General features: G+C 43.0%; 1 long non-coding RNA gene across 3 annotated transcripts in view; it reads left to right on the top strand.

The window, feature by feature from the left end:
• Window positions 1-3,524: 3,524 nt before the first annotated feature.
• The window catches only part of LOC311601079, a 36,116-nt gene continuing 14,343 nt past the window's right edge, over window positions 3,525-25,297 (top strand). For all 3 annotated transcript variants that reach the window (XR_014780453.1, XR_014780454.1, XR_014780455.1), the window contains exons 1-3: window positions 3,525-3,585; window positions 22,519-22,609; window positions 24,908-25,040. This is a non-coding gene — a long non-coding RNA (uncharacterized lncRNA). The remainder of the gene's footprint in view (window positions 3,586-22,518; window positions 22,610-24,907; window positions 25,041-25,297) is intronic.

The following is a 25,297-nucleotide window of genomic DNA, read 5'->3' as shown; positions in this document are numbered from 1 at the left end:
TTTGCTCTTTGAGCCATTTTACTGTTAGCATATTTTTTTTTTTGCATTATGGTGCTGTGTTTGTATGTACAGGGGATCTTCCTGCGCCTAGGATAATGCAGGCTGCTGCTGCTCTTTCGCGGAAGTCAGGACAGTGCCACAAAAAGGAAGGATCCAACACTATGGCAGCCTCAAAGGGGCTCTGCCTTCAATACAGTCTTGGCGAATCTCCCTTCTAAAAGGGACTCCTGAGTCATCTAGCATCTTGAGGTTGGTGGAGCTGGGGTTTCTGATTTAGAAGGCATGATTAGACCTTGCAAGTACCTTGTAGCCAGAGTACCAGGTTTCAGGGGCAGGAAGATGCGGGGAGTCATGGAGCCTTAAAGGGTCCCGGATCTCTAGTGCTGGAAATTTATTTAGCCCAGGCATTAGTTTGTGCCCAGTCCCTGCTATATCTGTGTGGATGGAGCAAATCTGCCCACTGCCCAGGCTGCGGAAACCATTCCCAACAGTTAGGACCGAAAACGAAAATTTTAAATATTAGTAAAATATGCCTCTTCTCAAGATAAAATCGATCCTGGTGGAGGCTGTAGCCAGAGTCACCCTGACTGTTACTACCTTCTGTTTAGTCAGTTGTTTCTTTAGAAGGAGGCGCCTTGAGGTCTGGGAAGGCAACTTTCCAAGCACTCTGAGGTGGCTCTGCTTGTAATCCAACTGTTACAGAGCGTTCTGGGGCTAAACTGGGATCTTGGGCAACCTGCAAGGATGAGCTGCTGTGGCCCTGTATATGCCCAGCTTGAATTCGGTGCCTTTTAAAGCAGGACAGAATGCTAAGGCTCCCTCCCTTGATCCTTGATTGGCTCAGAATACCACAAATGAATTCTCCTCTCTCAGTTCCCTTTCTCTGCCAGCTTCGCTCTTCGCGCCATTTCCTCTTAGCATTTTTTCTTTACTTTTTTTTTTTTTTTTTTTTTTTTTTTTGTATTCTGAGGCTGTGTTTGTACGTTCAGGGCATCTTTGTGCCACTAGGATAATGCTGGATGCTGCTGCTCTTTCGCGGTAGTCAGCATTTTGCCGCAAAAAGGAAGGATCCGACACTGGCGGCCGCAAAGGGGCTCTGCCTTCAATACAGTCTTGGCGAATCTCCTTTCTAAAAGGGACTCCTGAGTCAGCTAGCATCTTGAGTTTGATGGAGCTGGGGTTTCTGATTTAGAAGGCATGATTAGACCTTGCAAGTACCTTGTAGCCAGAGCACCTGGTTTTAGGGGCAGGAAGAGGCTGGGAGTCAAGGAGCCTTAAAGTGTCCAGGACTCTGTAGTGCAGGAGATTTAGCCCAGGCATTAGTTTGTGTCCAGTCCCTGCTATATCTGTGTGGTAGGAGGCAAACCTGCCCGCTGCCCAGGCTGCGGAAACCATTCCCGACTGTTAGGACTGAAAACGAAATTTTTAAATATTAGTAAAATATGCCTCTTCTGAAGATAAAATCGGTCCTGCTGGAGGCTGTTGCCAGAGTTAGCCTGGCTGTTACAAGCTTCTGTTTAGTCATGTGTTTCTTCAGTAGGAGGCTCCTTGAGGTCTGGCAAGGCAACTTTCCAAGCACTCTGAGATGGCTGTGCTAGTAATCCAGCTGTTACAGAGCCTTCTGGGGCTAAACCGGGATCTTGGGCAACCTGCAAGGATGAGCTGCTGTGGCCCTGTATATGCCCAGCTTGAATTCGGTGCCTTTTAAAGCAGGACAGAATGATTAAGGCTCCAGCCCCAGATTTGGGCAGAGCACCACAAATGAAATCTCCTCTCTCAGTTCCCTTTCTCAGCCAGGTTCGCTATTCTCGCCATTTTCCTTTTAGCATTTTTTTTTTTTTGCCATTATGGTGCTGTGTTTGTATGTGTAAGGCATTTCTTGCATGTATGATAGAGCTAGCTGGTGCAGCTCTTTCCCAGCAGCCAGTGCTTTCAAGGCAGAAAGGGAAAGATTGGACACTATGGTGGCCACCTCCCAAACAAAACAAAACAAATCAAAATAAAATCAACCAAAAAAAAAAAGTTCTAGATTTTAAACATGCTCAGTGAACCTTCCTTCTAAAAGGGACTCCTCCAAGGTCAGCTAGTTGTTTTGAGATTGCTGGTGCTGAGGTGTCTCATTCAGAAGGCATCCTTAGAGCTTCCTTGATACCATGTAGCCATAGGACCTGCATTGTGGGCAGGATGATGCAGGGAGTCTTGGAACCTTAAAGGGTCCCAGACTCCCTAGTGCTGGAGATTTAGCCCAGGCCTTAGTGTGTGCCCAGTCCCTGCTCTATGTATTTGCTGAGGCGTGAAACTGTTCAGTGCCCAGGCTCCAGAATCCTTTCTGGATCATCAGGACCTAAAACAAAATATTTTTAAAATTGGTAAGGTTCGAGTCTCCTAAAGGGAAAATTGGCCCTGCTGGGACCTGTTGCCAGTGCTATCCTGTCTGCTACACATCTGTGCTCCATCAGTTGTGACTTTAGTTGGAGGCTCAGAGGTCAGGGAAGACACATCACTAAGTGACTAGAGATATCTCTGCCAGAAACCCTGCTTGCTGCCCAGGTCATTCTGGGTCTGGGGGTCCTTTTTTATTCCTGCATTACAGCTTTTCTTACTGGCTTCTCACCAAGAAATAACAAAAATAGAACAATATTTCACCTCTTTGAAAGGTGTTTGTATTGTAAAAGTTGATGGAGGATGGTATTTTTATATATTATTCTATATTTAATAATATATACATATGTCTATAACATGGACCAAAAAATATTTCTAAAAGTCTTTCTAAAAATTTGCCAGTTGATTTGTCTGGAAGCTGTCTCGTTTTATATTTTCCCTAAGCCCAAGATAGATATGTGTAATACTGAAATGCTTTGGCATTTTAAAAGTTTTCTTTTGTTTTGTTTTTGCTTAGAAATAATCAAAGACCATCCATTTTTCCTGCAGTTTCATAATGTTTGTTAGCTCTTAGGTAGGTCAAATTATAAAACTGAATCCCACATGAAAGTGTGATGTTAGTTGTGGTAGAACTATGTCTGAGAGAGTAAAATGGGCATTCCCCCTTACCTGTGGGATGCAGTCAATAATGTACATTTGTAGTGAAACCAGTGAACCTGGGGATATAGGGAAAGGTTTAGTAGATAACAGAATAGGCTTATTATGAGGAGGTGAGGAAAGATTGAATGCTGGTGATTTAAATGGGGTGTGAGGGAGGCCATGAAATTTCAAATTCTAACTCTGTCTGTCATGGATTTTTCATATTATTGGAGGATAAGTGTGTGAAAAGCACTCAGTTGAGAACATGTAAAATTCCGTGTGAAATCCCACAGCTTCTGGGTGCACACTCAACTCAGGTGTCTTTATGTGGTCTCTGGAAAAATTGTGGGTCAAGGTTTAATTTAGGTAGGAAGTTTTCTTATCATAAATGTTGTAAAGTGAAGATAAAGATTGTCAAAGCATATGGCATGAATGGAAGTTAAAGAGTGGAGGAGAATCCAAGAGGCAGAGATTTTCCATGATCAATGATAAAGTCCCTTCTGGGCATCCCTTGCTTTGTGAACTAAAAGCCCACAGTATTTTCATCCCTCATGGATCTGCCAGGTATGGTCTTGGGCCATTTCTCTCCTTAGCATATTTGGCAACCATGGGGCAGTTTTCACATTTGCAGGACATCTCCATGCCCTAATCTAGCTTCCAGGGGGCTACTACTGAGGTTTCCTTGGAGGCAGCTCTTGTTGGAAAAGCAATAAAGCCTAAAGTATGGCTGCCTCGAGTCAGAAACTCCTGTTTCCAACCACTCTAGTCAAACTCCTTCCTAAAAGGGACTTCCTGCTTAGCAAGTGTCTTGACATGGTAAGTGCTAAGGTTTCCTACCTAGACAGAGCTTTCAAGACCCTGGATTCGCACTTAGGACCAGGCTTAGGGGGCAGGAATTTGCAGGGGGCCATGCAGTCTATTATGGTCCCGCACTCACCGGTTTGGTAAGGTCAAGTCTACCAAAGATGAAATTGGCCCTGGAGGGGGCTGTGGCAAGAGCTAGTCTGGCTTCAGTACTTTCTGCTCCATGAGTTTCCCCTTCAGTAGGAATTAGCCAGGGAGAGGCTCAGAGGTCAGGGAAGGGAAATAAATGTACAAGCGATTCGTGATGGCTCCACTAGTAAGCCAACTGAGAGTCGGAGCTTTCAGAAACGAAAGTGGGTCTCTAATGCAACCTGCAAGGAGGAGCTGCTGTGCCCCTGGATATGACCAGCTTGAATTTCGTGCCTTTTAAAGCAGGACCAAAAGGCTAAGGCTCCATCCCTAGATCGGGGCAGAGCACCACAAATGAATTCTCCTCTCTCAGTTCCCTTTCTCTGCCTGGTTCGCTCTCTGCGCCCTTTTCCTCTTAGCATTTTTTTTCATTATGGTACTGTGTTTGTACGTGCAGGGCATCTTCATGCCCCTAGGAAAATGCTGGATGATGCTGGTCTTTCGTGGTAGTCAGCTTTTTGCTGCAAAAAGGAAGGATCCTACACTATGGCGGCCGCAAAGGGGCTCTGCCTTCAATACAGTCTTGGCGAATCTCCCTTCTAAAAGGGACTCCTGAGTCAGCTAGCATTTTGAGTTTGGTGGAGCTGGAGTTTCTGATTTAGAAGGCATGATTAGACCTTTCAAGTACCTGGTAGCCAGAGCACCTGGTTTCAGGGGCAGGAAGATGTGGGGAGTCAAGGAGCCTTAAAGGGTCCTGGACTCTCTAGTGCTTGAGATTTTGCCCAGGCATTAGTTTGTGTCCAGTCCCTTCTATATCTGTGTGTTAGGAGGCAAATCTGCCCACTGCCCAGGCTGAGGAAACCATTCCCGACGGTTAGGACCGAAAACGAAATTTTTAAATATTGGTAAAATATGCCTCTACTCAAGATAAAATCAGTCCTGGTGGAAGCTGTTGCCAGAGTCAGCCTGACTGTTACAAGCTTCTGTTTAGTCATGTGTTTCTTCAGTAGGAGGCTCCTTGAGGTATGGGAAGGCAACTTTCCAAGCACTCTGAGATGGCTGTGCTAGTAATCCAGCTGTTACAGAAGCCTTCTGGAGGTAAATTGCATCTCTTGGGTAACCTCCAAGGATGAGCTGCTGTGCCCCTGCATATGCCCAGCTTGAATTCGGTGCCTTTTATAGCAGGACCTAATGGCTAAGGCTCCCTTCCTCTATTGGGCAGAGCAGGACAAATGAATTCTCTTTCAGTTCCTTTTCTCTGACAGGTTTCCTTCTAGCACAATTTTCCACTTAGCACTTATTTGGCGTTATTGTGCTTTGTTTTTATGTGCTGGGCATCTTTGTGCCCCTAGGATAGTGCTGGCTGCTGCTGCTCTTTCATGGAAGTCAGCACTTTGCTGTAAAACTCGAAGGACTGGACACTATTGCTGCAGCAAAGGAGCTCTACTTTCAATATGGTCTTTGCAAATCTCCCTTCTGTAAGGGACTCCTGAGTCAGCTAGTGTCTCGAGTTTGATGTTGCTGGGGTTTCTGACTTAGAAGGCACGGTTAGACCTTCCTTGTTACCTGTAGCCATAGTGCCTAGTTTGAGGGCCAGGAAGATGCGTGGAATCATGGAGTTTTAAAGGGTCCAGAACCCTCTAGTACAGGAGATTTAGCCCAGATGTAAGTGTGTGCCTGAGTCCATACCTGCCTTTTTTTAGGCAGAATTCTGTCTGTGGTAGAAATAAGTATGTATTGCCCAGTAGTTTGTTTGTCACATTTGAAGCCATCTCCATAAGGTTTGTTCTTTGATGCTCATCATCTTCTCTGAGGTAGGCTGTATACTGTCAGATGTTAATCTGTCTCATAGTCAGTGAATCTTTAAAATAATAAAACTGTTTTAAACGTCATATTCTGTATGTCTCTGAGGTTTTTGAAGACCTTATCCAACTATGTTACTTTATCTTTCCATAGAATTTTATCTATATCTTGCAGCTAAGATGTATATTCTTGTGATAAAATTAGACTAGTGTTTGACATGACTGTGATTTGCTCAGCTAACCACTTCTATACTCGATTTATCCTAAATAGCCTGCAATAGCACTTTCAGAGTATTGGAAGTTACTTTGGAAGTATTATTGTAAGTATTGTTTTATATATATATATATATATATATATATATATATATATATACACATACAATGTGTATGAAGTATAATCTTACATTTGAATTCTATACTACTGTATGTAAAATTAAACTTATTATTCAGCTATATACAAACTTCTATACCAGTGAGTTAAAAATAACCTTGTGAGTGACAATTGAGGCATTAAGTTCAGGAGTAGAGTCTCTAATCCCCTTTTTGTTCTATCTTCCCTATGTATTTCTATATTCCCCCTGCTTTCTTTTCAACCCCTATCTCTAAACCTGAGTACAAAATTAAGGAAAAGAAAGACATCTCTGAGTCTAACCTTGTTTTCTCTCTAAATAAGTCCAATAATAACTTGTAACCAACTCCCATTTATAATAGCTCTCTATAGCTTTACTATTTTAAAGATGTTCTGATAATAAGACAGGTTAACCCCTGGCAAAACCCAGCCTACCTCAGAAAAGATGATGAGCATCACAGAACCTCCTTATAGAAATGGTTTCAAATGTGGCAAAACTATTTGTAATGTAAAAGGAGATGTGGAAGAGTTTTCTTCCCTTAAAATATATTTCTAAAGTGAGGAATAAAATTAATTCACAGAAGATTTTATTCAAAAAAGTACGTGCTAATTGATATTCCCTGGACTATTTCTTTTAATATATTTTGAAAACAGACATTGGCTTGATTGATATTGAAAAACTTCTATATTCCACTTTTTATATTTTCTATGATTATGAATGACCTTCCATTTTCTTGCACTTTTTGAAATGTTGTTGAGCCTTAAGAAAGATAAAAATTTGAAGTTTCCTGAAAGATAAATGAACTTAGCAAGGTGAATCAGTATTATAAAGAGAAAAATAGATGTTATTCATTGTATGGATGATCTGTCCACTAATATGTATTCATAGAATAAGATTGTACCTGTGGATATAAATAACCATGTTGAATACAGAACAGAAAAGTCTAAATACTAATGGCTGAGGTATGATTCAAAACATGTACTCTATATGAACTGTGAAAGTGGATAAAATCAAGTTGATTTTTCTAGTTCTTAGTCTGTCCTGAGTTTTTCATTTTTGGTAGCAAATAAATGTATAAAATATTTTCAATAGTGAATCTGTAAAATTCAATATGTAATTCTACAGCTTCAGGGAATCTACTTGAACTAAAATGTCTATACTTTGGATTCGGTTAAATTGGGTGTGATTTTATTTTATTGGTTTCTGTTTTGTTCTGTTTTGTGTTTGCATTCTTTTTTTTTGAGACTGTGTGTGTGTGTGTGTGTGTGTGTGTGTGTGTGTGTGTGTGTGTGTGTGTGTGTTTGTAGCCTTGTTTAACTGTCCTGGAGTCACTTTGTAGACCAGGCTGGCCTTGAACTCACAGAGATCTACCTGCCTCTGCCTCTAGAGTGCTGGGATTAAAGGCGTGCACCACCACACCTGGCATATTGCTGGTTTTTACAATTTTTTGCATGAGAGGGAAAGACTATACAGTAGAGTGTTTAGGGGAAGTAGAACGAGGGAAGAGTTGAGAGAACAATATGAATGAAATATATTGTACAGCATTTTTTAAAACGCAAACTCAATACAATTGGAAGCAATCAAAGTGTTAGTTCATATTCTCAGGCATATCAATTTTAAACTTTGGGCATTATTATTTGATGACAGACAGCATTGCATCCTTACAGCATAGCATCCTTTCTCTGTAGACCCCTAGTCTTGTATTTACGTTTCCATTGTGTCCCTCCTTTGGTTTCTCCTTCCTGCTCTTACCAACAAGGAACCTACTGTGAGGCATATTGTTTTTCTGAGGGAACCTGAAATGGGGAGCTCTTAGACCTTAGTATGCTTGCGATGTGTAGGAATGTTTTTAGCACCTTATGGCATGTGCTCTGTTTCAGTGTCACAGAACTGATAAATTGTCTAGAGACAGTGGGAAAGAGTCACAAGAGGAGTAAAACATCCAGACTTCAGAGGTAGGAATACAAGGACCTGAAGAGATGGTTCAGCAGTTGAGAACTCACTGTTATAATCAAATATCAGCACTCATATCAGGCACCTCACAAAACATCTATAACTCTTAGACCAGCTCTAAGGTCTAACTTCTGACCTCTGTGAATGCCTATTCTCTCTCTCTCTCTCTCTCTCTCTCTCTCTCTCTCTCTCTCTCTCTCTCTCTCTCTCTCTCTCTCTCTCTCACACACACACACACACACACACACATACACACACACACACACACACACACTCAAATATTTAAAATATTAATACAAAATATTAAGAAAAATGGACCAATATGTAGGTAACCTATGTGCAGAACTTCTAGAACATTTCAGCACTCCTAGCTAAACAACCATGGAAGGGAGGTAAACCTGTTCCTGTTTTGATCCCAAGTGTGGGATGGAGAAGAGGGCAGGATGTTTGCCACTTTGGTGTGAGAAAGCAGGATGTTTTTCCACTTGGAAGTCGAACTACTTCGTGGGTGAGTTTGGTGAAAAAAAAAATCTTTAAACAGACTGAGAGAATACACACACACACACACACACACACACACACACACACACACACACACACACACATATATATATATACATATATATATCCAAAACAGGAGAGGAGAGAGGAGGCTTTTTGGTTGGGACTTGGTTTTTGGCTGTTCATCCCTGCACTTCAAGAGGCTCCTAAAGAGAACTGCCCCAGGGAAAGCTTCAAGGCTTTGGACTCCAGCTGAGGCTTGAGGTTCCAGCTGCTGCTCCTGGTTCCAGCAGCAACTTTGGTGAGATTGCTGGTCTGCTGAAACCCTGATGACTACACCAGGAGAATCATTCCTCAGAACTGATATCCTTAAGGTTCAATTATAGTGTTCTTTAATAACCTTTTCCAGGATGTTTGGGTTAGTTGGGTTGTTAGGGAGGTAGGCTCATTTATTAAGTTCATAGTAAAATATAATTGATAAAAAAAATTAAGCCTATACCTCTAGAAGACAATCAGAAAACACAGATATTGACACTATCAGTCGTAACAGTACCAAATCATAGTTACAAAGTAGCAATGAAAATAACTTTATAGTTGGAGTCACCACAATATGAGGAACTGTATTAATGGGTCACAGCATTAGGAAGGTTGAGAACCACTGCTTTATTTAAAAGCACAATGTTGTAAGAATATATTTTCTATTACACTAATTCATATAAAGTAAGTAAATAATATTCAGATTTCATATGTCTTATGTACAGATATGTGTGTTCTGGTTTAGCTTAAATAAAAATGGCACAAAATAAGGAACAACTTAAGAGAAAAATCCCAACCATAGAAAAAAAATCAGCCTTTTAAGCCATTTACCCAAAAGCTTCAGTAAGAAAGTTTCTGGGTATGTCTAAAGATACCCCATCAGGAGATGAGCTCAGATGGCACTCTACAGCTCCCTTGTTCATCTGCCATTTCCAGTACATATGATGACTGCCAGTTCAGCTAGTGTGAAATATCAGTTAGTGTTCAAAGTTAAACATAAAAAATGGACCAAATATTTTTATTTTGGAACAAAAGAGGCATAGAACCTGTTGACAACCACCAGGCCTACATCCTCAGCTGCTTCGGTCATGATGGTATAGGCTGAGTCCATATATCCCGGAGACTAGCACATCTTCCCGGAGTGTAGCCACTCCTGAGTAGTGCTCTGTACCAGGGGGGCTTGGAGGTGAAAAGACAATTGATAACTCCTAGGACAGAAACAAGTCCTGTAAGTTTGTGCTAGGCAGACAGGAGATGATCTGAATCTGGATTGTAAAAGGCATCCTAGTTGCATGTCAGAGTCCCACACTGTCTCCTCAGACTCTGCCTAAAGAGCTGCAAATGGATCTGCACCAGCTGGATCTCAGTGCTGACAGCTGTGGGCATCTGTACCTGTGTGAATCATTTCCTAAGGTCTTGCTCTGTTTTTGTACAGACATCTACCGGACAGAAGTATTCCATGATTCAGCTTTGCTTTGGATATTTTTATGTTCTCTTGTTCCTTGAATATGTGTTGACGTGAAGTGTATGTCATGTACCTCAAGTTACTCATTTTGTTTTGGGATGAACTTTCAGTCATTTGGATCTAGGTTTCATAATAAATGTATTGTCAAATAGTAATAGTTTAAGATTATTTTAGACTAGGAATTGTTGTAGGGGTGGAAGTTGCAAGAATATATTTATTTATTTTTTATTTTTGGTGTTTGATTTTTCAAGACAGGGTTTCTCTGTGTAGCCTTGGCTGTCCCGGCACTTGCTTTATAGACCAGGCTGGCCATGAAGTCACAGAGATTCACCTGCCTCTGCCTCCCCAAATGCTGGAATTAAAGGCATGTCCCACCATGCCAGCAAGTTGTTTGTTTTTACTAAAATGAAGTTTCTATTTGTTGCACCTCAAGACATTTTTGCTGTGCTGAAAAGCCATAGCAAATTTGAGACACTGTTGAGGGCCAAATTACTCTGTGTTCATCAGAGAGATTGGCTGATAATCTTCATTGTTTTATTTTGTCTCTTTTTTGGAGTTCTATTAGGGAAGGGTGAGATTGGTAGAGTTTAGACTCATTGCTTCCTTTTCTGTTGTATTGAATAATAGAGAAACATTGGTTTTAGTTCTTTAAACTTCGGGTGGACGCATCTGTACCTGAGTCTCCATGTGTGAGAAGGAGAGGTAAGGTAGTCCCTGTAGTACCAGCCTGCCTTAAACTGGGAACTGTATTCAGGCAGGGATTATCTGGGTGGCCTAAGAGTTACCCTGGGGTCAAGATGACAGCTAAAGGGTCCGTGCGAATGACCAGGTCAGAATGTTTCTGCTAGGCAGTGAGAGGACCTAAGGTCAGCCCATGGAGCCATTGCCCATGGTTTGTTGCCAAGATTTTGAATTACTTTCCCAGGTAGAATAAAGTTCCTTCAGGATTCCTGTATGGTTTATATGCATTCAGAGGGCACCATGGAAGTGACGCCATCCAGTCGAAATGAGAAACCTGCAAGTCACGTGTGAATCAGGCTGTGATGCCTGTCTCTGGCCAGAAGTGGACTAGATAGTGAGTTGCCATCTTGGATTCTGGTGGCAACTGGTCAATTTTTTTTCCTCAGCAGATGGTGGAGGGGATAGACCTAAAACTTAGCCACCTTGGCATTCTTGGTACAATCCTGCCATCAAGTAGAATTGCTCTGCAGATTCTAACACTTCCCTGTCCTTTTTCTAGAGAGGACTGGTCTGCTGGGCAGACTTCAGGTCCAAGTGGGACAGGGAAGTGGGTCCTGTGAGCTTTGGGAAACCATGGAGACCCTGGGTGGAGATTACTGTGGCTGTCTTGGACAGTATTAATTCCTAGGTGAGACCAGGTGGCAGTGTGGTTGGTGGTTGCAATCAAGAGGGTACAGACTCTTGTCAGGTGGCTGCTGTATCTGAATCTATCCCGTGGCCCAGACTCTCTCAGACCTTCAGTAAAAATGGCCTTCCCTCTCCACTTTCCTTTGGCTCTCAAGCTTTCAACCTTTAGCTATTCATGGATTTGGTAATCATGAAGACATCAAGGGTGCTTGCATCTCTCTCCCTGGTTTGGGGTTGGGAAATCCTTCTGCTCACCCTCCACATTCCCTTTTATGTCTTTGTGCCCAGCCATCTAGCCTAGCCATCTAGCCTGTGATGGCTAGATGTTGGGTATATACTCTGCAGCATAGTTCTTCCTTCCAGACCCTAGTTTTTCTGGTAATTTACTTCTAGACACTCTCCACGACGGGCAGTGGCCTTTCTCACCTTTCTACCTGGGTTCTCCGCTCCCTGGTCAGTGTTCACAGAGGGATGTGGGAAGCAATTCTCTCTCTCTCTCTCTCTCTCTCTCTCTCTCTCTCTCTCTCTCTCTCTCTCTCTCTCTCTCTTTCTCTCTCTCTCTCTCTCTCTCTCTCTCTCTCTCTCTCTCTCTCTCCCTCCCCCTCTCCCTCTCCCTCCTCCTCCTCCTCCTCCTCCTTTCTTAGCTTTTGTTTCATGTTTGGTTTTCTTATATTTGCCTGTTTTGTTGCCAGATAAGTATTCAAAGTTGTTTCTCATTTCCCTTTATGTTGCACCTTTTAAGTCTTCTAAAGCATTGCTAAGTAGTTTTATGTGGCTGCAACCTTTTGAATCCAAGCAGCCCTCTTCACTGCCAGGTGCAAGGTGGCTTGCTTAGTCTTTACCCAAAAGGTTTGATCATTAAGCTGAAGCATGATGGTCTCAGTTTGCTCCCTTTGCCCGAGTCAAATTTTCAGGCCCAAGAGAAGGCACAGGAAGCAGAGACCCACTTGTTCATACAATCAAGAACCCTATAAAAACAGTAACCTGGAAGTCGAAATGTATACACAAAGGACCTATAGGCTAAAAAGAAAAGAGAAAAATATAAAGAAAAGAAAAAGAAAAGAAAAAATAAGATTTTTTTTAAAAAGAAAAAGCCTTGTCATGGCATTATGTGTGTGACAAGTTTTCATCTAACTAGACAACACTTCCACGAACCTCCAAAGATGCTGTTGAGTTTGATTTCTGTTGGCTGTCTCCTGATGAGGGTCCTTTGTTTCCAAGTTGGAGGAAACGAAATTTTCATTTGCATGTGGTTATCAATTGGAGATTGCTTCTGGGATAGGGACAGGGCCTGTGTCCACTTCTGAGATGTGGCCTTACAACCACATCTGGTGTAGACCCGTGCAGGTACTGTGCATGCTGCCTCCATCTCTGTGAGTTCATATGTGCATTGATGCTGTTCATTTTGAGGGCCTTATATCGTTGGTGTCCTCTATCCTCTCTGGCTCTTACACTCTTTCTATCTCCTCTTATGCAGGAGTCCTTGAGCCCTAAGAGGAGGCATTTGATGGAGACAGCCCATTTAGGGATGAATATTCTTCTAAGGTTTCTTACTATTTGCATAATGTCTGGCTATTGGTCTCTGTATTTGTTTCCATCTGCTGCTGGAGGAAGCTTCTCTGATGATGGCTGAAAAAGCCATCTATAAGTATAGCAGAATATTATTAGGGGTTATTATAACTCTATTTTTTTTAGGCCAGTATTGTTTGGTTTTGCCCTTATTTCCCATAATTTTAGCAAAGTTAATGGCTCAGACACCTTGGTACTCAAGTATGACTACATTTTTAGGGGCTTTGTTGTTTGTTTTGTGTTTTGAGAAAAGGTTTCTCTGCATAGCCCTGGGTGTCCTGGAACTCACTCTGTAGACCAGGCTGGCCTTTAACTCAGAGATCCTACTGCCTCGGTTTCCCTGAGTGTGGGGATTAGAGGTGTGCGCCACCACCGCCCAGCTGTCTGGCTATCTCTTCTTTATACAATTTTTGGAAGCGCCTGATAAGGTGGCCTTAGCCAGTCCCGGAATATTCCGAGTGTTCTCAATATATATCCTTCCTCATCCTAGATACTTTTCCCACTAGAAAAATAATTGCTGGAGGCAGGAGGCATGCTTTATCATATCCCTTCTATTTGGACATTAGATTTTTCTTTTTCCAACTTCTACCCCTCTTTCTATGAAGTACAACTGTTTGGGAGAAAGCATGCAAAGTCCTAGTTCTGGCAGGGTGGGTGTGAATCTGTTAATGGGTATGTTATATACTATCCTTTGTCCACCTAGAGGTGATAAGGTGGGTACTGAGATTAGACACACCCAAGAATGATGGTCATTGTCCCTGGAAGATCACTTGTAGATCGGTATGCAACCAGAGTAAACATCCTTTGGTAAAGCACAGGAGCTATCAATGAAAAGCCTGTTTTCCATTTACTTATAGTGGAGAAGACAGAGTGGAAAACATACTCTGCCATGCTCTGATGTAGTCATTCAAATGCAGAGCTGAAGATGTTCTTTAAAATTTTTTTTTAATTTTCAGTTCACTTTACATCCTGATTGTAGCTCCCTCCCTCCCTCATTGCCTTCTGCTCCCACTCGCACTCCCTCCCACAGTCCTCAGAAAGGGAGAGCCCTCCTCCCCTAACATTTGACCTCAGCCTATCAAGTCTCATCTGGACTACCTGTATTCTCTTCCTCCCCACCAGGGGGAAGTGATCAATGTATGGGGACCAGAGTCCATGTCAGAAGTAGTCCCTAATCCCCGTATTGTGGGACCCACAAGGAGACTGTGCTGCCTATCTACTACATATGAGCAGAGGGTCCTCACCATGCATGGTCCTTGGTTGATGTTTCAGTCTCTGTGTTATAGTGTAGTTATCCTGTATTAATGTGGCTAATAGCTGCTTATGAGTGAGTATATACCATATGTGTCTTCCTAGGTCTGGGTTACATCACTCAGGATAATCGTTTCTAGTTCCATTCATTTGCCTGCAAATTTCAAGATTTCCTTGTTTTTTAATAGCTGAGTAGTATTCCATTGTGTGTATGTACCAGTTTCTTTATCCATTCTTCAGTTGATGGACATCTAGGTTGTTGTAAGTTTTTTGCTATTACGAATAAGGCTGCTATGAGCATAGTTGAACAAATGTTCTTGTTGTATGGTGGAACATATTTTGGGTATATTCCCAGGAGTGGTATGGCTGGGTCTTGAGGTAGCACTATTCCAAATATTCTGAGAAAGAACCAGATTGATTTCCAAAGTGATTGTACAAGTTTCACTTCCACCAGCAATGGAGGAGTGCTCCCCTTTCTCCACATTCTTGCCAGCATGTGCTGTCACTTCAATTACTTTTCTTAGTCATTCTGATGGGTATAAGACGGAATCTCAGCGTCATTTTGATTTGCATTTCTCTGGCTATGGAAGGATGTTGAGCATTTCTTTAAGTGTTTCTAGGCCATTTCATATTCCTCTGTTTAGTTCTGTACTCCATTTTTAATTAGATTATTTGTTTTGATGATGTTTAATTTCTATAGTAAAGATATTCTTTTAATATTATTTCCATTATTATGGAGGTATATGTGTGTTATGGAGGTATATATGTCTGAAAACAAACTGTGAATGAAAATTCCTGGAAAGAATCTGTGTCTGGCTATGAACAAATAACTCCTGGAAAGAGTATCTGTGCCTGCAGAGATTGATGGACCACTGAAATTTTAGTACCATGGAGAAATAACAATTTTGTAGTTTCAGAGGCTAATTACTTTATCTTGGGCTAGTTTTAGCCTTCTATATCTGATAATAAATATAAACCTCAGAAGCTATTAGCAGAGCACTTAGTGTCCATTGATCCAAGAGTGAAGAATGTCATCAGATAGTACCTTGGGCCTATAGAATAGCTTTCCCCATGTTGTTATACCCACCTCTCTCAACAATATATACTCACTAATACATTTTTTAATTACCATGATTTATGACTTTCTTTGTTCTGTAAAAAGTATATGTGAAACTGTTTCCATAGTGGGACATGGAATGTGGGCTACTCTAAATCCGTATTCCTGGACCATGGCCACTCAAAATGGCTCCAGAATTAATTATCTGTATTCCCTTTGAGATGAAAGCTGTAGTTTTTGCATCAACACAACTTTCCTTTACATGAGTTCTGGGGAATGGACTCAGGAACTCAGATTTTTCCAGCAAACACTTTTACTCACTGATCCACCTTGGCAGTCTAAGAAAGGAAGCTCTATACGGGACAAGATAAAAGGCTCATTCCTCCAAAAAGTGATCCTGAGAGAATGGTCTCTCTCATGAAAGCTGCTTGTTTTTAATTTAATAATTTAATGTTAATAATTTAAGAATTATCCTAGACTTAATATATGTGAGGTTTCAAAAGGATGAATAGTTTTTTTTCCATGATATGCTTTTTTCAAAAGCTATCTTGTTACTTGAGGACTGATATTATAGCCTGAATGCACTCACTAGCCTAGATGTGCCAAATTTGGGTGATCCATTTGGCAATCCCACATTAACTGAAAGGGATTCTGGTGTTTCCTTCCAGGACATGAAAAAGGCATCCACCATAATTTCTGGTCATCTCTACATCCTGGCATTCTGGCTAAGTACTCTATGTTCAAAAAATAGTCCCTTGGATTCTATGGAAATGTTGGTGGAGAGGATAACAAGGCAGTTAGATTCTTTTTCTTTTTTAAGACTTATTATGTCTACCGTCTTCTGCTTGCATGTATGCCTGCACACCAGAAGAGGGCACCAGATTTCATTATAGATTATAGATTCATTGTGAGCTACCATGTGGTTGCTGGGAACTGAACTCAGGACCTCTGGAAAATCAGACAGTGCTCTTAACCTCTGAACCATCTCTCCAGGCCAGCAGTTAGAGTCTTACATGGGACAGTCATATATGTAGTTTCATCCATAAGTAGTATAGGGAAAAAAAAGGCTGTTAGGTGAGATTCTAGTGATAGGACCTAATTTAGACCTTATATTTATCCAGGCAACACATGACCACATAGAGTGAATGTGGGCCTCTGGAACAACAGGCCAGCACTCTGAGCGTCAGAGGACCATACAAAGGACATGGACACACAGCTGACCACAGCAGACCTTTGCAGAGTCTGTGGTTGACTGAGGAAGGATAGCAAGGTTCTTTTGGACAGTGAATTCCTGGCATTTGATATAATACCTTTTCAAACGTTTTTTTCTTAACATTCATCTCTTTTTTTTTTTTGAGAACTTTGGACACAAGTAGTGTATCTACATCACTCACACCAGTCTTCTTTAAGCTCTGTCTGTGTCACAACTCCCTCCCCCAAATTCATGCTCTTTTCACCTTTACGCTTTCTTTAAAAGATTATTTATTATGTCCAGAGTTCTGCCTGCATGTACACCTGCCTGCCAGAAGAGGGCATCAGATCCCAGTATAGGTGGTTACGAATTACCATGTGGTTGCTGGGAATTAAACTCAGGACCTCTGGAAGAGCAAGTAGTGCTCTTAACCTTTGAGCCCCACCTTTCCTCTCTCAATGGTGAGTTGTGACTTGGCTAACATTGTGACCCTCCATCATACAAAAAAGGACACATGTAAAACTATCACAAAATTTTAAGAGTGTTCATGATTAAGGTGATGATGATGTCTGATCATGCTTAAAGGCTGAAGCCAAGCTCTCCACACTCGCTCTCTCTTGTGACATGCCAAGAATTCTGGAAAAAAAAATTGATATTGTGGTTAGGGAGATGGCTTTGTGGGCATCTTATCTACTTTTCCTTTCATTATGACAAAAATAGCCTGACAAAAGTAAATTAAAGATGGAAAAGTTTGTTTTGATCATAGTTCAGAGACACAGTTCATCATGGCAGACAAAAATCAAGGTAGCAGGAACTTAAAGCAACTGCTCACATTGCACCTACAGACAGAAAGAAAAGAGGGTGAATGCTAGTACACAGCTCTCTTTTCTTTTTTCTTTTTCTTTTTCTTTTTCCATCTGTATAGCCAGGATCTCATTAGAGGGCATGGTGCATTTCACATTTAGGTTGAGTCTTCCACTTTGGTTAACTTAATAAAGAAGATACCTCCCAAGTATGCCCAGAGGCTAACATCCAGTCAAACTGATAACCACTGTTAACCAAAATGGCCCCTACTGTGCTTGCTACTCACGCAGGAGGGTTTAAATATAGCTCCTCTGCAGCCATGTAGGCGGGTAGGTGTATCTGTAACTCTAACCCTAGAGGACTCATGCAGGTAGATGCAAAGGCATCATTTGTCAGAGAGCCTAGCATAGACCCATGAAACAGTGATAGCGCCTGTTTCAAAACAAACAAGGAAGGAAGTAAATACATATGCAAGTAAATAAGGTACCAAACTAATTGAGAAAGGCACTGTATAGTCAGCCTCTGGAAGACACACAGGAAAGGCTACCCACATGCAAACATGCACATAAACACACGAACTACATATATAAATAAAATCTAAACAATTACACATATCTATGTATTTTCCACTACTCCCCTTCCAGGAAAAGAAAAAAAAAGTGAAAGAAAGAAAGAAAGAGAGAAAGAAAAAAGAAAGAAAGAAAGAAAGAAAGAAAGAAAATGTGAGAGAGGAACCTGGCATTGCCTCTGAGACAAGAAACTTGGTCTTTTTTTCAGCATGATTTTTTTTTTTTACTCTCTGTGAAGATAGTCTAAGGAAGAGCCAAACAAAACACTCCAGGCACATTGACCATGTATTTTGTTTTCAGAGTACTCTCTGCTAAATTACAGAGAAGGGATTCAAATAACTAATGTATAGCCATGGTCCCAGTGTCCTGGAGGTAGGACATGCATTCTTAGTGGACTGCCTTAGTCTACTGGATATGTGCTAGGTGGCCATAACTAGGGAATGCTAGAGCAGAGAGCAGGTGGGGGGGGGGGCGGGCAGGTTATTAACAAATAGTAAGAAATTATGTGAAAGGTGGCAGGCCATCTTAACTGCGTAGGTGGCTTAGTTCTTCTGTGAATTCAGAGGAGGCCTGCTGAAAGGATGATAAATGGTCCTGATGTGAGGAGCTGTACTCAGATTTAGTTTCTGCTACTTGCCCTGACTCCTGCATCTGGTGATGAGGTTCTAAATTTAGTTTCCTTGTTGGGCCCTACTGCCCTGAGGGGGAGCAGTGGCCTCAGAAGGTAATGTCTTAATTTAGGGAGAATGAAGACCATGTGGGGTCTGTGATCCTCCTGGATCAGATCCCTAGAGTTAGGCTGAGAAATCTATCTTCCAGGCCAGAAGTCAGCCATCTTGTAGCTTAGTGGCAAGCTTTGCTGTTTTTTTTTTTTTTTTCCTTAGAGAAAGGTGGAGGGAGTAGACCTGGAACAAGTGAACCTTGGTATTTGGGGTACAACACTGCCATCCAGTGGAACTATTTTTGGGTTCCTAGCAATACTCTGTGGTTTTTCTCAGTATGTCTAGAGGGTGACAAAACAGGGGAAAGAGGGAGACTCTAGGCCAAAGAGTGCAAGGAAGGAGGCTCCAGCAAGCCTCAAGGGAAAACAGTCCAAGTGACACATGTAGGACAACTAGCCAGTGTAGCTCCTGAGGAAGACAAGACTCTAGGGCATTGGACCTCAGCTATTCAGGAAGTACAGACATGGAACTCTGGAGGCAGCCATGTCTGGCATAGATGGGAGGAGCTCTTTACCCAGGAGTCAGTCACATGGGGCTCCAGTGTGTGGCTTCTTCCTGTCTTCCTAGCAACAAGAAACAGACTTCCCAAGTAGCTATGGCCACATTCAGAGCCTCTAGCTGTTTTTTTATGTTCTCTATGTAAACCAACATTTCACTTCTTGGAACCAGATATTACACAAAGGGCACTGGCTTCTTCTCAGGAGCTTGGGGGTCTCTAGGAATTCTACCCAGAGGTCATTTACTATAGATCCTCCCTTAGTTCCTTCCTTTACCTTCCTTCTCTTCATCTGATCCTTCTACCTTCCTCCCTCCCTCCTTCCCTCCCTCCTTCCATCCCTCCCATTCTCACTTGCTTATTGATATCCTCAGCCTATTAGCTTTCCTTGCTTTTCTCTCTAGCTCATCTTGCTTTCTGCTCTTTTCTCCGTTTGATTTGGTTTTTTTTTCAATTTGACTCTTGCTTTCCTTTAGTACTGCTGCAGGCAGAGCTGAGTGTCCTCTACCTATCAGCCAAGGGTTCAGCTCTAAAAATATATTCACAGCATAATCCAAGACTACAGGGAGATAATTGCAAGGGAAGCAAGCACTTGGAGCATCCTGGTTGTGTGAGCCTATTGTGTATATATCAGCAAGGAGCAAATCTGAGCAGGGGAACCTCAGTCATGGAAACAAGGTAGAAGTGAGGTATGAGATGCCACATGATCAGGTTTCACTACCTAAGCCTCCCTGGAAAACCAACTAGCAACAAGTCTGACTCAAAGGCACATTAGGATTCTTGGAGTTTTCTCCTCACTAGTCCACAGTATTCAAGATTCTCAGAAAATACCTAGGGACAAGGTCAAGAAAGGTTTCCCTACCCTCTTCCAAGTGACAGATGCCCTACTATGAAGCTGCTCTGTCATCAGTCCGTGGAATAATGTGTAGAGTAGGGCTCAATATAGGCAGGTGGCTGAAGATGAGCCTATAGTTCAGCTTGATTTGGTTGGTCCTCTCCCTCTCCCTCTCCTCCTCCTCCTCCTCCTTCTCCTCCTTCTCCTCCTCCTTCTCCTCCTCCTCCTCCTCCTCCTCCTCCCCCTCCTCCTCCTCCTCCTCCTTCTTCTTTCTTTCTCTCTCTCTCTCTCTCTCTCTCTCTCTCTCTCTCTCTCTCTCTCTCTCTCTCTCTCTCTCTCCAATCTCTGTTTTCCCTATACTGGTAAGCAAGGCCATGGAGGGTACAGAAGCCATTGCAGAGCATCCTGCCTCTGGCAAGTGTGTAACATAGACATTAAGTCCAAACCTGGTGTGGATTGTAGACCCCGCCCTCAGTAGATTTACACATGTAGATGCCAGATGGCAAAAAGTACTGGGATCATAGAGGAGTGCAGCCTTGTCAGGAAGTGGGTAACTCTTCTTATGATATGGTTTTCAGAACCTTTAGCTGCAAAGTATATATGTAGGAGGTGCCAAGACCAATCCATGGGCATGGGTCACCTGGGGCTAGTCAAAAAGGGAGCAGGTCAGTCATAAGGGAGGTCAATTAAAAATATCCTGAGAAGGATTCCCTAATCTGCATGTTGGTAGAGAGTGTGGAAGCGCTGTGCTGGCAGGGCTGTCTAGGGGAGAAGGGGAGAGAGGTCTTTTTTCCCTGGACATCACAGAAAGTTTCAACATTGCAGGGATGGGCCATTGTAAGTTCAGTCATTAAGGCCATGAAGGCTTCCTGTTTGGTAGTGAAAAACATTTTTGGAGGCAAAGTAGCAATTCCCCAAGAATCCAGCAAAGTCTGTCCTCCCTGGACACCTGTGGTGCAACATTACTGTCAGTATGAGAGAGAGAGAGAGAGAGAGAGAGAGAGAGAGAGAGAGAGAGAGAGAGAGAGAGAGAGAGAGAGAGAGATGTAGTGACAGCTAGGCGAAAACACATTCCTTCCTCTGATACCTACACTCACTTTACCCTTGATATTATGTCCAGCTCCTGGGAAGAGAAAACCACAAGAGAAAATAAGAAAATTGTGGGTTTCCTTTAAGTGTGGCCCAATTGCAGCATGACAGAAGTCCACCCTGAGGAGAGGGTAGTGGTGTGCTCTGTGGTTCTCTGTTGTGTGTCTCGGTGCCCTTCAATCTATGTAAATCCCACCAGAGAGACTTGTTTGCATCTGGGGTGGATTACATACATCTGTACCTGGATGGATGTGGATGCAAGTGATAAAGAAAGGCCATGTCCACTAGAGACTCTGTGACCTTTGGAGAAAAGAAACAGTGGCTAATACCGTGATATACAGAGGCTGTGTGGGAAAGAGGGTGCAATTGCATAGTTACAGCATGATCACACAGTATATGGGCAAGCCTGAAGAGACAGATGGTAAGGTAGGCTTGGTAGGCTTGGGACAACTGGAATGGACTAACAGTTCTTGTTTGATATTTTAGTGCCTGGGTGAGGGTCCCTGGGAAACGAACCTTTCAGCAGAGGCTGAGGTGATGCAACACAAAACCTCATGTAACCTTCGGAAGATGACTGACACATACACTTGAATGCACAGACATGGTCCTGAAATGCACAGGTTGGGTCTCCTCTGGAAAAGAAGACAAAAAGTTTTGAGTTGCAAATGTCCTTTCTACTCTGACTTCTGTCTGTGACTGAGGAACTGGGCCTCTCAAAAATAGAAACTACGTACTATTTGTCCTGTTTTCTACAAGCAGGGTTTTCCTCCTGCTAGGTACAAGTCTGTTATTTGTCCTCGTTCTGGTTCCTCTGTATGTGGTTGTTTCTCTCATGACAATTGCCTGTCTTCTATGTCTTCTATGGGGTCAGGTATCCTTGAACTTGAAGCTTTGTTGTGGCATGGAATTACAATATCTGCACACTCATGGGAAGGCAGGAGACTGTATGGGTTCCCCTTAAATCTGAGCATCAATATGCTATCTCATGGCACCTCATACAGTTGCCATTTAGAGTGTTCTTGGCAGGGTATGACAAGATGAACCCACACCAGGGCCCAGTTTCTGCCCAAGGTTTGATTCTGTGCCTTCTCTGGATATGTTTAGAGGTTCCCAATTTAGTTTTTCTGTTTGGTCCTTAGGCTTTGAGGGACAGACCATACCCTTGTGACAAGATGTCTCCATACAATGTGTGGTCTGTGACCTCCAAAATCAGGATCAATACAGTAAAGCTCCAAGTCCAATCTCTGAGTAGAAGAGGCCAAGATTGAACTCAGCTACTTTGGAGTCTAGTGGCGAGTTATTGTGTTTGTTCATTTGTTCATTTGGTTGGTTGGTTTATTTGGTTTGGTTTGCTTTTTGATTTCTTTTTTCACCCTCAGAGACAGGCATGGGGGCAGGGGAGAACCTAGACCAAAGGTCCCTTGGCATTCTTGGAACAATACTGCCATCAAGTGGAATTGCTTTCCTGTTCCTGCCAGCACCTAAGTGTACCTACTCTTCATTAGCAGGTCTGAGGAGAAGGGAATTCGGAACAAATGGAAACTCCAGTCTGAAAACTGAAGGAAAGGCGGCTCCAGCCTGTTTGTCAGTCATAGGGTAAGAGGGTCTAGGCAACTAAGGGGTCTCAACATTGCCACTGCTGGAGTCTTGTCATGCCCCAGAGCAATCATCACAGCGACACAGGAAGTACAGTCTTGGATATCCTGTGGCAGCCATGTCTGCCATGGTGAAGAGGAGGAGCTCCCTGCCTGAAGTCAGCACCCTTGGAGCAGATACATTTGCAACCTGATTGTGACTCTTTCATATCCTCCTAGTGTCAGGGTCCGAGTCTGTCCATAGGCATGTAGTTACAACAGGATCCCTGGGTTCATGTTTTATTTTGTTTTTTTGAAACCTCACCTGTAATTACCCCTATTTCTTGGAAGCAGACTCTACCCTTGAATTGGGCTTCTAGTCTCTGTTCATGGGCTTGGGAATGGAGGAGGAAGAGGGTCCACAGAAATTCTACAAGAGGACATTTAAGTGTCAGTTCTTCTTCCCTCCCTCCCTCCCTCCCTTCCTCCCTCCCTCCCTCCCTCCCCCCAACTCTTCCTTTCCTCACACCCTGCCTCCTATTCTGGCATCCTTGGTCTGTTTCTCTCTACTTTGTTTCTCTCATTCCTTCTTGGTTTCTGTCTTTTCTGCGTTTTTACTTTCTCTCTGTTCCCTTTGTGCTTCTGCTGTCTCTAGGAGTTCTGCATGGAGAGTTCAGTGTCCTTTACCTCTCAGCTAAGAGTTCACCAAGAAAGCCTGGTCCCCATCACAATCCAAGGGGATGGGAAATAACTTCAAGGAGGGGGCGAAGATGGGGCATTCTTATTATGTGACCCAACTGAGTTCCTTAGTGAAAAGGAACAGAAGACAGTGTCCTTCCTTAGGGTGGTTCTCAGTAAGGCAAGGAAGGTAGATGTGAGATAGGAAAGGTTTCACTCCTAGAGCCTTACTGGCTGTAAAACTGACTTACCAGTGGGTCATCCTTCTTGGAGGCTTCTCTTTCCTAGGTCAATTTGCTAAGAGTCTGAGAGAATATCCAGGATCAAGGTCAAGGAAGAAACTATCCACACCCCCATGTGATGGCTGTCAAAAGTGGGAAGCTAGTCTGACATCATCCAAAGGCATTATGGGTAGAGCCAGGCCCAACTTCAGCAAGTAGTGAAGGATGAGTGTGCTTTTCCTTGACTTGGCAATGAGCTGGTACGTGTGTTTGTATGTCAGTAAGTATGTTCTAAGGGTGTCTGGTGCAGAGGAAGGAAGGCCATAACAGGTCCAGAAGCTATGACAAAGCACTACTTCTCTAGTAGACATGGCAGAGAGGCCTAAAGTTCAAACACAGAAGGGCTTCTTGGTCTGAAGTTAAACCCATCAGGGACCCTGGAGTTAAACTTCTTAGAAACCCAGTCCTCAGCTGCAGTACAGGTGGGTAGATCTGGCAGATGAAGCTGTGACTACAGAGGTGTGCCATCTAGTCTTGTGAGTGGGTGGTCTTTTTTTTTTTTTTTAATGGCATGGTAGCAGGTGTCTTTGGCTAGAAAGTATGTGGAAGGTTCCAGAAATGGCCCATAGTTGTGAGTGGCCTCAGGCCAGACAGAAGTCAGAGGAGGCCAATCACAGGGGAGTTCAGTTACTGCCATCAAAAGTACTTCCTCAGCTGGAGCTTGGTAAAGACGCAGAGTGTTAGGCTGTCTGTAGGAGAAAGGGAGAGAGTCCTTTTTGTCTGGACAGTACAGTTAGTCTTCATAATGTGGTGGTGGGCCCCTGGAGGCTCACTACAGGCACCCTATGGGTCATCTCTGAGTCCCAGTGGTGAGGACATTGTGCCCATGTGCCAGCTGGGAGGATGGGTGGTGCTGTATTCAGGCCCGGGATCAGTTTCTGCCTGTCAGTTTGTTTCTTTGTTTTCTCCTGACTTTTTAAAAAAAATATTTTATTAATTTATTCATATTACATCACAGTTGTTATCCCATCCCTTGTATCCTCCCATTCCTCCCTCCCTCCCATTTCCCCTTACTCCCTTCCCCTATGACTGTGACTGAGGAGGACTTCCTCCCCCTGTATATGTTCATAGAGTATCAAGTCTCTTTTTGGTTTCTCCTGACTCTTGCATCTAGTGAAGGGGGTCCTAATTGAGTCTTCCTATTTGACACTTATGGCTTGAGACTAGACAGTAGCCTTATGAGAAAGTGTCTCAATACAGGGTGACAGAGAGCTCTATGGGGTCTTGAGACCTCCTAGGCCAGATCCAAAAGCTAAGGTCCCGAGGCTCATCTGTGGATATAAGGGGCCAAGTTATAGCCAAGATATTTTGGATGCTAGTGTTAAGTTGACTTTTTTCACTCTTTTTTTTTTTTTCCTCAGAGAAGGGCGGAGGGAGTGATCCCAGAAGCGGTTCTTGGCATTCCTGGTACTATGCTGCCATCCAGCGGAACTGCTTTGCTGTTTCTGCCAACACCTCACTGTGCCTTTTCTCAGCAAGTCTGGAAGTGAATAGGTAAGGAAAGCCTGGGGCTTGGGTCTGAATACGCAAGGGAAGGTATCTCCAGCCAGCTGGCCCGTTCTGGCATAAGCCAGGGTTTGGTGTCCAGCGTGGGACTCAGCCTGTACCAGGTCCCGAGGCAGAACAGGCTTCTGGGTAATAACATCAGCTACTCTGAAATACAGTCTTTGCGATCTCGTGGTAGCCATGTTTGGCACAGTGATGAGAACGCTTTGCCCCGGATTCATCACCTGGGGTGAAGATATGTGAGT

This window comes from Acomys minous (genome assembly GCF_964271855.1).
Source record: "Acomys minous genome assembly, chromosome: 7".
Taxonomy (NCBI): domain Eukaryota; kingdom Metazoa; phylum Chordata; class Mammalia; order Rodentia; family Muridae; genus Acomys; species Acomys minous.
The sequence above is the reverse complement of the archived record's forward strand: the minus strand, read 5'-3'. Positions and strand labels throughout refer to the sequence as shown.